Source organism: Mobula birostris, chromosome 9 (assembly GCF_030028105.1).
Source record: "Mobula birostris isolate sMobBir1 chromosome 9, sMobBir1.hap1, whole genome shotgun sequence".
In the NCBI taxonomy this organism is placed as follows: domain Eukaryota; kingdom Metazoa; phylum Chordata; class Chondrichthyes; order Myliobatiformes; family Myliobatidae; genus Mobula; species Mobula birostris.
Window position 1 is genome coordinate 103,412,198 of NC_092378.1, and position 14,854 is coordinate 103,427,051.

Genomic DNA, 14,854 nt, shown 5'->3' on the forward strand with positions numbered 1-14,854 from the left:
TTAGAGGTAAGAAACAATCAAGATACGGTTACATATTAGAACTGTTCTAATAGACTGCCAACCTAGTAAGAAGGATATTGAGCAGATGTGCATGGAAATTTCAGACATTGAAAATGCCACACTAGTGTGTACAGGGGCTGAAGCAGCAATAACATAAGGAGCATAGGCTGAGAGGAAGGGTGGAAGTTTTTATGCTCCTAAGACTCTCTCAACCAGTACATTTTAATCCCTACTGGGAAGGTGGCATTGCTGGACCTGGTTTTAAGCCAGATCCAGTGGAGCAGGTACCATTGGAGAAGTACACAGGAAACAGTGACCACAATTCTTTTAATAACCAAATATACAGAAATGCCCTTAGAGACAATAGTTACACATCAATGATGTGTAAAGTCCTAGAAACAGTAATGAGGGACAGAACTAGCTGTCGTTTGCATACATTTGAATTAGAGAAATTCAGTAGGGATTTGTTAATTCTGATGAAGTAACAGGCAGGGTTGATGTGATTGGTGCAGCTAGTAGGACTATTACGTCATAGCTCCAGCAACCCAGGTGCAATCCTGACCTCCCGTGTTGTCTGTGTGGAGTTTGGATGTTCTTCCTGTATCAACGTGGATCTTTTTCCTAGGTCCTCTGGTTTGTTGCCATATCCCAAACCCTGTCGGCTTTTGCTTTACTTGGCCACCATACACTGCCCTTAGTGAGTGTGCCAAAGCCTGGTGGGTCCCTGAGGGTTTGCATTGGCTTTTGACAAATTAAGGTTGTCTCTAAGTTCGCTGCCTACCCCATTGCCGTGGATTGAGGAGCCGCTGGAAAGGTTGAGCCATGCCACATTTACAACCATCCTTGATCTCTGCAAAGATTATTGGCAGATCCTGCTGGCGAAGGACTTGTGAATACACCGCATTCGGCACTCGCCTTGGCCTTTTTCATTTCACTGTCATGCTGTTCGGGCTGTGTGGAATCCCAGCAACCTTCCAATGGCTGATTGACCGTGTGCTGAGGGGATGCAAGAAGCATTGTGCGGCCTACCTGGATGATGTGATCATCTTCAGCACCAGCTGGGAGGACCATCTGAAGCACGTTGACGATGTCCTGAAGAAGACTGCAGCCTCTGGCTTGATACTGAACATCCAGAAGTCCGAGTGGGCCTGAATTGAGACACGCTACCTCGACTAGCTTGCGTACTGGCCTACATGAATGATAGAATCAGTAATGTGGGCAGAATAAAATGGGGTAGGATTGGCCAAGTGGGTGTTTAATTGGCAGCACAGACTCAGCGGACCAAAAGGCTTGTTTCCATCCTCTATTATTCTATTACTGTATTACTCTGTGAAGGGTTCCAATCACAAACATGAAAAATTCTGCAGATGCTGGAAATCAAGCAACTCACACAAAATGCTGGAGGAGCTCAGCAGGCCAGGCAGCACCTAAAGGTCTCGGCCTGAAACGTCGTCTATACTTTTTCCCGTTGATGCTGCCTGGCCTTCTGAGTTCCTCCAGCATTTTGTGTTGTTACTCTGTAAAGTGGTTCATTTTGTAGATAAAATTTGAAGACAGTATATAATGTTAATAGTAAAACTCTTGGCAGGGTGAAAGATCAGCAAGATCTTGGAGTCCTTGTCCATAGGACACTCAAAGCTGCTGTGCAGGTTGACAGTGTTGTTAAAAAGGCTTATGGTGTGATGGCCTTCGTCAGCCGTGGGATTGAGTTCAAGAGCCATGAGGTCATGCTAAAACTATATAAGACCTTAGTTAGACCCCACTTGGAGTACTGTGTTCAGTTCTGGTCACTACTCTACAGAAAGGATGTAGATGCTATAGAAAGGGTGCAGAGGAGATTTACAAGGCGGTTGCCTGGATTGGAGAGCCTGCCTTATGAGAATAAGTTGAGTGAACTAGCTTTTTCTCCTTGGGGTGGCAGAGGATGAGAGGTGACCTGATAGAATTATATAAGATGATGAGAGGCATTGATCGTGCAGATAGCCAAAGGCTTTTTCCCAGGGCTGAAATGGCTAACATGAGGGGGCATAGTTTTAAGGTGCTTAGAAGTAGGTACTGAGGGGATGTCAGAGGTAAGTTTTTCACAGAGAGTGGTGGGTGCGTGGAATGCACTGCCAACGACGGTGGTGGAGGTAGATACAATAGGGTCTTTTAAGAGACTCTTAGAAAGGTACACAGAGTTTAGAAAAATAGAGGGCTATGCGCTAGGGAAATTCTAGACAGTTTCTAGTGTAGGTTACATGGTCGGCACAACATTGCGGGCCGAAGGCCCTGTAATGTGCTGTAAATTTCTATGTTCTATGTACAGGGACATTTCAAAGATATTTGAAAAGATACTGCATAATAGGTTTACCTTCAATATTGAAGGCCATGAAAAGAAAAGGGAAGGCTATTGCAGGATGGAAAGAAAATTAGCTAAATAACAGGAGAGAAGTAATGAAAGGATTACTTTCAAAGTTGCTGTCCAAGAAGGAGACGTACCATTAAGTGGATCTGAGCTGATTTGACAGAAGCATTGAAAATCATGAAGGGCAGGGAGAAAGAGTTCTCAGTGATCGAAAGGTCAAGAGCCAATGAAGAAAAATGGTAAAAGAACCAATACTAACATGAGGTACAATATTTTAAGGCAGGCAGTCTTTAAGGTCTGAAATGTACTTTCAGTACTAGTTCAGGCAGATTCAACTGATGTGTTCAAAAGGGGGTTGGATATTTATCAGAAAAGAAAGCAACCTTGCAAATGCTCTTAAATAAAGCTGGTATAAAGGTGAAAAACTGAATAGTCTCTTTCTTTGCTGTAACCACTCTGTGATTCTGACTTCTCAACTCCTTATGTTTCCCAACCCTCCCCCAACACCATCGTCTTCCCCACATACAACAATAGAAAGTTGAGTGGCGTCGTGTTAGCAACTTAATGTGAGTATTAAAAAAAAGTCTTCACTCATCTCTTTCTTTGTACTTTGCCATTCACCTGACTTACGTTCACCATTACCCACCTTTCTGTTATCTACTTACCCTGCTTAAATCTTGCATGATTTTGAATATTTCTATTGTTTTTAAACTTCTCAACCCTTAGAATAACTACCTACATCTGAATAAGAGGTCCCTGATCCACAGTACTAATTTGACACATTTCTTCCTTTAACACACATCAAAGTTGCTGGTGAACGCAGCAAGCCAGGCAGCATCTCTAGGAAGAGGTACAGTCGACGTTTCGGGCCGAGACCCTTTGTCAGGACGAAGGGTCTCGGCCCAAAACGTCGACTGTACCTCTTCCTAGAGATGCTGCCTGGCCTGCTGCGTTCACCAGCAACTTTGATGTGTGTTGCTTGAATTTCCAGCATCTGCAGAATTCCTCGTGTTTAAATTTCTTCCTTTATAGTCTTTTTAGAACATGGACTGTGGTCTAACCACAAATTTACAGAAGTTTACTTTCCTAGATTTTGAACTCTAAACTTTTATTCATAAACTCAAATTAGCAAAAAGTTCAGTTTTTTAAAAATTTGCATTTAACGGCACTTTTCACATGCCTTTCAGGTCATCCTAATTAGCTTCACAACCAACAAGGTAATTTTTATGTGTAGTCAGTGCAGTGATGCAGGCAACGTGGCAGGCAATTGTTTTGTATTGTGCAGCCATGCAGATAGGAAAGTAATTATAGCTAGAGATTTTACATGGACTACAGCAGTATTTTGGACTAATGACAAAGAAATGGTACCTCCACGGTTGCTGGTTGGAAAGAAAGCTGATTTTCAACATTGCAAATGAGATACATAAATCAGTAAAGAAGTAAAGACTGAGAAGGAGACCAGTCAGCCCCGACTTGGCCATAAGGCCAAAAGGTGCTCTCTTCCCACTGCCAAGCAGTTACCTGTTTACCTTTGACTCATCAGATACACATTGAAATGCTGCTTAACTGCAACAATGGCTTATCAGATATCTTTAAATCTCAGAAAGAAATTCTTCACAATTTATTTGTAATCCTTCTAGTCATTACTTTTATATGTACTTCCTAGTTATTATAGTTAAGGGAAATAGAGTTTTCATCCACTCTGCCTGGGCACTAATAATTTCAGGCTTGGACCAAAGGACAAATGAAAATATTCAAATATGCTTACAAATTGGGATAGTACGTGTTGAAAGGAAACTTGCAACTGACCTGTATTATACCTGTTGTCATTGTCTTTCTACTTGGTGGAGGTTGCAAGTCTGGAAAGTGCTATGAACGTAGCCTCAATGAGTTACTGCAGTCCATTCTGTAGATGCTGTACTCTGCAGCCATGGTGTGTTGGTGCTGGGCTGTTTAGAGTTATGGACTGCAAACTGAGCATGCAGACTGCTTTGGCTTGGATGGTGTTTAGGCCCTTGAATGTCAATCAATGGAGCTGCAGTCATCCATGCAAATGGAAGGTTTCTAACTTGTGTCTTGTAGATAAACAGAAAAGCTTCAAGCAACTGGGGGATGATTTGCCATAGTATACCCCACCTCTGACCTAGACTCAGGACCATGATGCGTGTGTGTGGCTGTTCCTGCTTGATTTCTAATTAATGACCAATACCTTTCAGTACGTTACTGATTGGGAACTTGGGACTGATAATGGCATTACAGATATTAAATGCCACAGATATATGTTGAACTCTTGTTGTTGGAAAAGACCATTTCCTGGCACTGCTGTAGCATGAATGTCACTTGCCGCACAATATCCTGTGCATGCATAATGCCCAGGTGTTGCTGCAGTTGGCAGGCTTTCTTCATTATTTGAGGAACTGAGTCATTTAGAGACCTGGCATCTCTCTTACCTTCCCTGCTTCTGCTTCATATTATGCTCAGCCTATTTCATAGGCGTAGTACAGTACAGCATAGGAACAGCCCCTCGGCCCACAATGCCAATTTAGACTAATCCCATATGCCTGCATAAGGTCTATATCCTTCCATTCCCTGCCTAACTACCTCTAAAACGTTGCTATCGTATCTGCCTCCATCACTTCCACCAGAAGCATGCTGTATGGTACCCACTACTCTTTGTATGTGGGGCAAAACCTCTCGTACAGAGATTATCTTTAATCTTTCCCTCTCTAACTTTTAAAACTATACCCTCTAATATTTAATATTTCCACCCTAGAGAAAAGATAAAGCTAACCTACCCTATCTCTGCCTCTCGTAATTCCACATATTTCTGTTAGGTTGCTTCCTAGCCTCCAATATTCCAGAGAAAAATAATTTAATCTCACATTATAGCACATGCCCTCTAATTCAGGCAACGTCCTGGTGAGCCTCTTCTGTGCCCTTTCCAAAGCCTCCACCTCCTTCTTGTAATACAGCGACCAGAATGGCATATAATACTCCAGATATGGCCTAATCAAAGTTTTATACAGTTGCACCATGACTTCCTGATTTGTTTTTTTTCACCCAATACTCTGATCAATGAAGGCAAATGTACATACACCTTCTTTACAACCCTATCGATTTGCCTTGCCACTTAGTTATAGACTGAAATCCTGAGATCTCTCTATGCATCAATGTCCCTAAGTCCTGCCATTTACTGTGTACTTTCCTCTTACATTCAACATCCCGACGGGCGAACCACACTTGTCCACGTTAACCTCCATTTGCCATTTCTTGCCCATATTTCGACTGTCCGGTATCCTGCTGAATCTGTTGACAGCTTTTCTCACTATCCACAACTCTACCAAATTTTATCTCAGCTGAAGATGTTGCTGTTGAAATTGTACAAGGCATTGGTGAGGCCAAATTTGGAGTATTGTGTACAGCTTTGGTCACCGAATTATAGGAAAGATGTCAACAAAATAGAGAGAGTACAGAGAAGATTTACTAGAATGTTACCTGGGTTTCACCACCTAAGTTATAGAGAAAGGTTGAACAAGTTGGGTCTTTATTCGTTGGAACGTAGAAGGTTGAGGGGGGGACTTGATAGAGGTATTTAAAATTATGAGGGGGTAGATAGAGTTTACGTGGATAGGCTTTTTCCATTGAGATTGGGGGAGATTCAAACAAGAGGACATGAGTTGAGAGTTAAAGGACAAAAGTTTAGGAGTAACATGAGGGGAACTTCTTTACTCAGAGAGTGGTAGCCATGTGGAACGAGCTTCCAGCAGAAGTGGTTGAGGCAGGTTCGATGTTGTCATTTAAAGTAAAATTGGACAGCTATATGGACAGAAAAGGAATGGAGGGCTATGGGCTGAGTGCAGGTCGGTGGGACTAGGTGAGAGTAAGAGTTCGGCACGGACTAGAAGTGCTGAGATGGCCTGTTTCCGTGCTTTAATTGTTATATGGTTATATAAGCTTACTAATCAGCCCACCTATGTTTTTGTCCAAACCATTATATATGTATATATATATTTCACGAAAAACAGAAGACCCAACAATGATCTCTGCGGAACACAGCTGGTCACACACTTCCAGTCAGAATAACACCCCCTGTCTTCTATAGCCAAGGCAACTGAATCCAATCTATCAAGTCACCATGGATCCCATGTGTCTTAATCTTTTGGATTAACCTACCATAAGGGACCTCTACTAATGTACAACATTCATTGGCCGACCCTTCACCAGCTCCTCAAACAACTCATTCATGTTTGTAAGACATAATCTCCTGCACAAAGCTAATTACCCCTAATAAGACCATGTTTTTCATCATCCACGGAGTTCTGCTTTTGCTAGTTATATCTGACCAATTGAAGAAACTATGTCTGCATCGTACCAAACCATCTCCATTTCCAAAGTTGTTGTTCAAATAGTCTTATTACAGTGTATCCATGTCAATTCAATTCTCAACCAATAAAACTGTCCAAATGCCAATTATTTTTGCTCTAGAGTACACCTTTCTTTATTCGAGTTCAGGGGTTCCCAGTCTGGGGTCGATGGACCGCTTGGTTAAGGTAGTGGTCCATGGCATAAAAAGGTTGGGAACCCCTGCTCTAGTTAATGTACATCTTTTACTGTAATCACTGTTCCTTAATTGTTATCCCATAAGCAACTTCATTTTCTGGAATAAAACCCAGCACTACCAGAGCCGGGTGACCCTAACAAAGCTGGACTAGGCATCAGATTGAGTGAATAGTGATTGCATAACAATCTCATTAACATTTTCCATCACTGTGCTGCTGGTTGAAGTTAGGTGGGTAGTAGCTTGACTGAATTTGTCCTTTCTGTGTACAGAACATATCTGTGCCATATTCTCAAACTGAGCGTATGCCAGCGTTGTTGTTCATTGAAAAGCTTGATTCGAGGTGAGGCTGATTCTGGAATGCATATTTTCAGCAATATAACATGTAGGTTGTCAAGGGCCACACCCTTTGCTGCTTCTAGTATTCATGTCCACTGCTTGATATCAAGTAGAGTGACTGAAATTAGCTAAAGACTTGCTAATGCTGGAGACTGCAGTAACAGGCTGATTAGATTATTTGCTCGGAGTTACACAATGTTTTCACAGGAGATTTGTAAAATTTTTCATAGATGTAATTCCATATAAACTATTACTTTGCACTAAATACACCACCTCTCCCCACCCTACATCACTTTGTATCCTTTCTTTTCCAAGCCCTCAAAACTGATCACTGCAGCAACAAGCTCCTTATACTAACTACTCACTGGGTAAAGGAATTTTCTCCATAATTTTTTGATTGGATGTTCTAATGTTATTGTATATATGGACTCTGGTTTGTTTGCTGTAAAAAATGTAATCAGTCTCTAGAAACATAAGACTTATATATCTTAAAGTCTAAACATCACCCTTTGGCCTTTTCTTCTCTCCTGATATTTATGGCCATTCTATCTGAGATTGGCAAATGAATTAGAAGCAAGAGACAAAGCACAATACAGATTACGAGTATGTATGTAGATGGAAAGAGTGATGCATGATGTCCTCTGAAATCTTGTGTCACATCCTTTGTTTTTCATCTCTCACATTAATGATTTTAGTGATTGTGTAAGGGCTGAAAAATCCAGATTTGCAGATGATACCAAGTTGGGTGGCAGAATAAACAGTGGCTGACTCTGAACCACAGAACAAAAGAAAATGTCATCTATTGTTTATAGTCCTGCTGTCCTGCAAGGGCCCTAAGTGGAAATTGCACCAGGAGAGAAGCAAGCCTGGCTTTGCTAATTTCAACCAGCCCCTCCATCACTGTCTGTGGTCTTCTGTGATGAGTACCTACAGTTGCAAGAAAATGTCTGTGAACTCTTTGCAATTACCTGGGTTTCTGCATTAATTAAAATGTGAGCTGATCTTCATCTAAGTCACAATAATAGACAAACACAATCTGCCTCAGTTAATAACACACGAACAATTGCACTTCTTCTGGTCCATACTGAGTACACCATTTAAACAATCACAGTCTTGGTTCAAAAAAGTATGTGAACTTCTGGGGTAATGCCTTATGCAAAAGCTATTTGGAGTCAGGTGTTCCAATCAATGAATGCTGAAGGAGGGTAACAGCAAAACACCTGCAGAAATCTCTAGAACTTGCTAAAGACTCTGTTCATGTGTCCACTATACAAAAAACACTGAACAAGAATGGTGTTCATGGAAGGACACCACAGAGGAAATCACTGCTCTCCAAAAAAAAACATTGCTGCACATCTCAAGTTTGCAAAAAACCACCTGTATGTTCCACAGTCTTTCTGGGACAATGTTCTGTGGACAGATGAGACAAAAATTGAACTTTTTGGCAGAAATGCACACCGTTATGTTTGGAGGGGAAAGGGCCATGTACCCCAACACCAAAACTTCATCCCAATTGTGAAGCATGGTGGAAGGAGCATCATGGTTTGGGGCTGCTTTGTTGTATCAGGGCCTGGACAGCTTGCAATCATTAAGGGAACAATGAATTCAAAATTGTATCAAGACATTTCACAGGAGTATGTCATGGTAGAGGTCCTTCACCTGAAACTTAATAGAAGTTGGTTGATGCATAAGACAATGATCCGAAACACAAGAGGAAATCAACAACAGAATGATTTAAAAAGAAGGAAATTTGTGTCTTGGAATGGCCAAGTCAGAGTCCAGCTCTTAACCCAATTGAGGTGCTGTGGCATGACTTGAAGAGGGCTGTTCATGCAAGGTATCCCAGAAATATTGATGAACTGAAACAGTTTTGTATGGAGGAATGGTCTAAAATTCCTCCTCGCCCTTGCACAAGTCTGGTCAGCAGCTACAGGAAACATTTGGTGGATGTTATTGCTGCTAAGGGAGGTTCTACCAGTTATTAAATTCAAGGGTTCACATACTTTTTCCAGCCTGAACTGTGAATGATTAAATATTGTGCTCAATAAAGACATGAAAAGTACAAATGTTTGTGTGTTGTTAGTTTGGGCAGATTGTGTTTGTCTATTATTGTGACTAAGACGAAGATCCGACCACATTTTGTGGGTAAGTAATGCAGAAGACCAGGTAATTGCAAAATGCTCACGGACTTTTTCATGCAACTGCATTTGGATAGGTTTTACTTGTGGCATTGCCCCAGGTCTGCCTTTATGAGAAGAAGGGAAAATTTCAAAAATAGGTGGATTGTGAGGAGCTGTTGTATGGTTGACTTTATTGTCAAGAGCGCTGATAAAGGGTTGTCAGAAGCTCACAACAAACTTCAAATTACACTGTGTTTTATTTCCTTAACCAACACAATTCATTACAATTTTAGAAAGTGCAAATGGACAGCAGTTTTTAATTTTATTACTTCTATGCTGTGTCCAGAAACTCCTTTACACATGAGCTAATTGGATTTGCCTTGCCTAATTGTGACAGCTGGTTAATATTCACTGAACAGCCAGAAACAGCCACCCAGGGATGAATTAGCTACACATGAAATACAAACAAACAGATGCTGTCACTTAAAAAGTCAATTCATCTCAGAAAAAATGAGTACTTAAATCTTATTTTCAAATTCTTTCTACATGCTTGCCTGCTGCATTTTAATAAGATTAAGAAAAATAATGACTGTGCACTTTTAAACTGTGTGCAGATTCATTTAATGTAGAATTTGAAAATGATTGCCCGGAAAGGCAGGGAATAGATCCTTGATGCTTTATATCCCACACTTTATTAATTTCAGAATATTGTGTTTCTATGAAGAGAATCTTAATAAAAAGGAAGTCTCTGCTGTACTAGGATCTTGGCTGTGTAAACTTTAAATTCAGAGGGTAGGAGGTAGAAGTGCTTACCTTTATAAAGATCTCATGTTGGGCTTTAAAAAAATTTCATGTTGATAGTTCAAGACCGAATGCTGAAAACGAAAAACATCATCTTCTATGACCTTCGTAATATTGTTGGGTGGGGTGAGGAAACTAGTCCAGTAACGTGCTTCTAATGTTGAATTGACTTAGTTACTGGCATTTTCATCTTTCCTGGTGTAAGACTGATGATTAGCAGGCACACTGTAGGATAAGTGCTTTCAGTAAAACACTCTGCATTGTCTGAAATACCAGCCCGACAAGTCATTAAACAGAGGTTTTGCATGAAGGTTTGCTGTTTACAGATGAAGGTTTGCTGTTTACAGAGGAAACTGTCAGTGTTATCCACTATGATTTACTTTTGACTGCAGTCTTACATGAATGTAACAGTAAGCACTCAAGTCTTGCAGTATAGCTTGAGTCACCGATTGGTTCAAGGCAAGAATGCCATCAAAGAGCTAAATTAATAATCAAAATTTAATGTCTCAATATAGATTTTGACTTGTATAAAATAGCTTGGTTTTCCTTTTTAAAACAAATTGTTTGAAACCCAGAATCAGTGTAATTTCCCAGTGCTGCCTGGCACCCTTCGATAAAGAATCCATTCAAAACTGTATCTCTGAGTAGTACCAGAGTAATTACAATTTCTGTAATTGTAATTACAGGAATTCATCATAAGGAGATTCCAAAAAATTGTACTTTGTTGTTACTAGTCTATTTTCATTCATAAGCAACATAAAGTTGATTTTCTAAACCTGATATTAGATCCATAACTGGGAAAAGTGTTTGATTAGAGCTACTGTACATAGAGAGTTTTGTATTCAGTCCCTGATTTTAGTTTGAGTTACCTGCATTCAGTTGGATAACATTGCAGAGGATTGGAGAAGGATCCATTTTGCCCCATTGTCTTTGAACACACGAGTGAATTGGCACACTTTCCACTCACTGTTGCTATTAAATCTATCCTAAATAGTACCTGTTGGATAAGATTGAAGCTCAATGTAAGACCTTGTAGTTTATATACTGTATTGCTTTTCTGTACTTCATGATGTTGTAAAGCACTGGACACATGCTTTTCATCATTACTGAAATAAGAAAATAAAGCAGTAAGAGAGGATTCAGCCGAATGCTGTCCAGTTATTCAGTAAGAACTTGATGGACATGCAGTCTATTCATGTAAAAGGCCTGAATGGTATAATTCCACTGATCTCACATTCTTACCCTACCAACAAGATGCTGAAGGAATTCAAACATGAGGAATTCTGCAGATGCTGGAAATTCAAGCAACACACATCAAAGTTGCTGGTGAACGTAGCAGGCCAGACAGCATCTCTAGGAAGAGGTACAGTCGACGTTTCGGGCCAAGACCCTTTGTCAGGGCTAACTGAAGGAAGAGCTAGTAAGAGATTGGATCCTCTCTTACTAACTCTTCCTTCAGTTAGTCCTGACGAAGGGTCTCGGCCTGAAACGTCGACTGTACCTCTTCCTAGAGATGCTGCCTGGCCTGCTGTGTTCACCAGCAACTTTGATGTGTGCTGAAGGAACTCAGTAGGTCAATCAACATCTGTGGAGGGAAATAGATAGACAGTGAATGCTTTGGGTTAAGAATCTTTTCTGTGTCTCTATTTGTACCTAGTCTGATCTAGCCTTGACTGCATGAAAGTGATTCAGGGCACTCAGGTCCTAATATGAATCTCTGACCTGTTTTCAGGTGAGAATGTTAATGACTAAACATCATCAACTGGTTTCTTTGGCAGATCTTCTTGCCACACAGGTACCAAAAGTGTTGAACAACTGAGTTTTTCCATCCACCTGTTTTTTTTGCACCAGAAGTGTGGAACAGCATTTTCAGCCTCATGTCCTGATGCAGGCTTTGACCCAGAAGATCAACAGTTCTTTCCCCCCCACTGATGATGCTTGACCAGCTGAATTCCTCCAGCAGATCATTTGTTTTCCCAATACCCTCCTAAATATCCAGGAGTTGAATGTAAGCTCATGTCCCTTTGTCTTGAGCTCACGAGCAGAATAATATTCCACCTAACTTGAGTTTCAAGGAATATAGATTACATTACATAATCCTTCCTCATTAATCTATCCTTTGGAGCCTTGTTCACATCCAGGGAACCTCCATTTTCTGCCTTCCAAGATCTCTATACCGTGCCATGCCCAGAACCATTCATAGAATTCAGTTCCACCAAAACAGGCTCAGTAAAATTGCAGAGATGTGGTGGATTCTGTTAATGCGGCCACAGTTGTATAGAAGAGACTGAGGCTTACCAGAGGTACTTGGTTCCATATGAAACAGCACAAAGAGAGGAGTATTCCCTGACCAAGAATTAAATCTTGAGTAATATTAGAGAAATGTGAAGTCCTAATCACTAGTCTGACTGGTTACGTGGGATAGTCCAAGGCTATTGTGTGCCTTAGAAGATCCTAAAAAAAAGAACCAAAAAACATTGATGACCAGATAACAATTTTGGAGCTTTTAATTGAGGGATAAATATCAACCAATGCACTAGGAGGCCTTGCTTTTCTGAAATGATGTGGGAATTTTTTCTTGCATCTGCCTGAGAGGGCTTACATAACTCTAGTTTTAATGTCTCAAAGGAAGTAGGGCATCTCCAATATGTACTCTAGCTTCAGTAGTGAAGCTTGAACTCTCGGCTTTACAGTTATGTACAGCAGGTTGCCACCAACGTTCACTGATCAAACAAGGGTCCACGGGCAGACAACATGCCCCCAGGGGGCCTCACAGCTGGAATTAAAACCTGACATTACTCAACACCATTACTTGTGTATCATGGCATATTTCCTCGGTGTTAAAGTGAAGGCACTTCCTGGCACATTGTAACAGAACTTTATTCTGAATCTGATATTCTAGCAGTTGAGATGGGTGAATTTGATGCTGAAATTTGAGACTAAGGTGAGAAACTGGGGTTCCTTGTCTCTCCTACCCCCCAAAACAGCTATGATATTGTACATAGAGCATGGAACAGTACAGGCTCTTCAGCCTATTGGCTCTTCACTCTGAGCCAATAGGCTGGTCCTGGATTTATTTCCATCTGGTGCAACTGTAACGAAAACCAATTTCCCTCGGGATCAATAAAGTATGTCTATCGATCTACCTACGATGTTGAGCTGACCCTTTCAGCTACTTCAAGATCACTCTAACCCTTCCCTCCCGTATTGCCCTCCTGTTTTCTTTCATCCATATGCCTAGCTAAGAGTCACTTAAAAGCCTCTGATGTACCTGGCACTACCACCACCCCTAGTGGCGTGTTCCATGCACCCACCACTCTCTGTGTTTAAAAAAAAATACCCCGACATTCCCCAAACACCTTAACATTATGCCCCCTTGTATTAGTCATTTCCACCTTAAGGAAAAAGGTTATATCTATCTATCTATCTACAGGATATCCTTCTGTATGTCGGTGAGACCTGACATAGATTGGGAGACCACTTTGCTGCGCACCTACATTCCATCTGCCAGGAAAAGCAGGATCTCCCAGTGGCTACCCATCTTAATTCCATTTCCCAATCCCATTCCAGTATATCTATCTGTAGCTTCCTCCACTGTTACAATGAGGCCACACTCAGGTTGGAGGAACAACCCCTTATATTCCGTCTGGGTCACCTCCAACCTCTTGGTATGAACATCGATTTCTCGAACTTCCAGTAATGCCCTCTCTCCATGCCCCCCCCACCATTCCCCATCCCCCATCCCCTTTTCTGTCTCTCACCTTATCTCCTTGCCTGCCTATCACCTCCCTCTGGTGCTCCTCTCCCTATTTCTTTCTTCCATGGCTTTCTGTCCTCTTCTATCAGACTCCCCCTTCACCAGACCTGTATCTTTCACCAATCAACTTCCCAGGTCTTTACTTCATCCATCCCCCTTCAGATTTCACCTATCACTTTGTGTTTCTGTCTCCCCTCCCCCCACCTTTTAAATCTATTTCTCAGGTTTTTTTCTCCAGTCCTGCCAAAGAGTCTCAGCCCAAAACATTGACTGTACTCTTTTCTGTAGATGACGCCTGGCCTGCTGAGTTCCTCCAGCATTTTGTGTGTGTTGCTTGGATTTCCAGCATGTGCAGATTTTTTCTTGTTTGTGTATCTATCTATCTATCTATGCCTCATATCATCCTGTACACCTCTATCAAGTCATCGCTCATCCACCATCTTTCCAAAGAGAAAAGCCCTAACCTACTCAACCTATTCTCATAAGACATACTCTCCAATTCAGGCAGTGTCCTGGTAAATCTCCTCTGCACCCTCTCTAGCACTTCCACATCCTTCCTATAATGAGGCAGCCAGAACTGAACACAATGTTCTAAATGTGGCTAAACCAGATTTTTGTAGAGCTGCAATGTTACTTCATGGCTCTTTAATGCAATTATCTGTCTAATAAAGGACAACACACCATATGCCTTCTTAACCACTTTATTTTATCTGCAACTTTGTGGTATCTCTCAACGTGGACCCCTAGATCTCTCTGTTCCTCCACACTATTAATAATCCTGCCACTAACCCTATATTCTGTCTTCAAGTTTGACTTTCCAAAATGAATCACTTCACACTTTTCTGTATTGAACTCTATCTGCCACTTTTCAGCCCAGCTTTGCATCCTTTCAATGTCCCATTAAAACCTACAGGTACGACAAACTTCTACAC

The 14,854-nt window shown here is 41.3% G+C and overlaps 1 protein-coding gene across 11 annotated transcripts in view; it reads left to right on the forward strand.

The window, feature by feature from the left end:
- The window catches only part of kdm8 (lysine (K)-specific demethylase 8), a 119,147-nt gene that overhangs the window by 13,338 nt on the left and 90,955 nt on the right, over positions 1-14,854 (forward strand). Inside the window, exon 1 of one of the 11 annotated variants that reach the window (XM_072268491.1) lies at positions 2,889-2,913. The exons of the other annotated variants lie outside the window; for them this stretch is intronic. The gene's annotated coding sequence lies outside the window, so the exon portion shown is untranslated. Of the gene's footprint in view, positions 1-2,888; positions 2,914-14,854 lie in introns of those variants that run through there. 11 annotated transcript variants of the gene reach the window in all.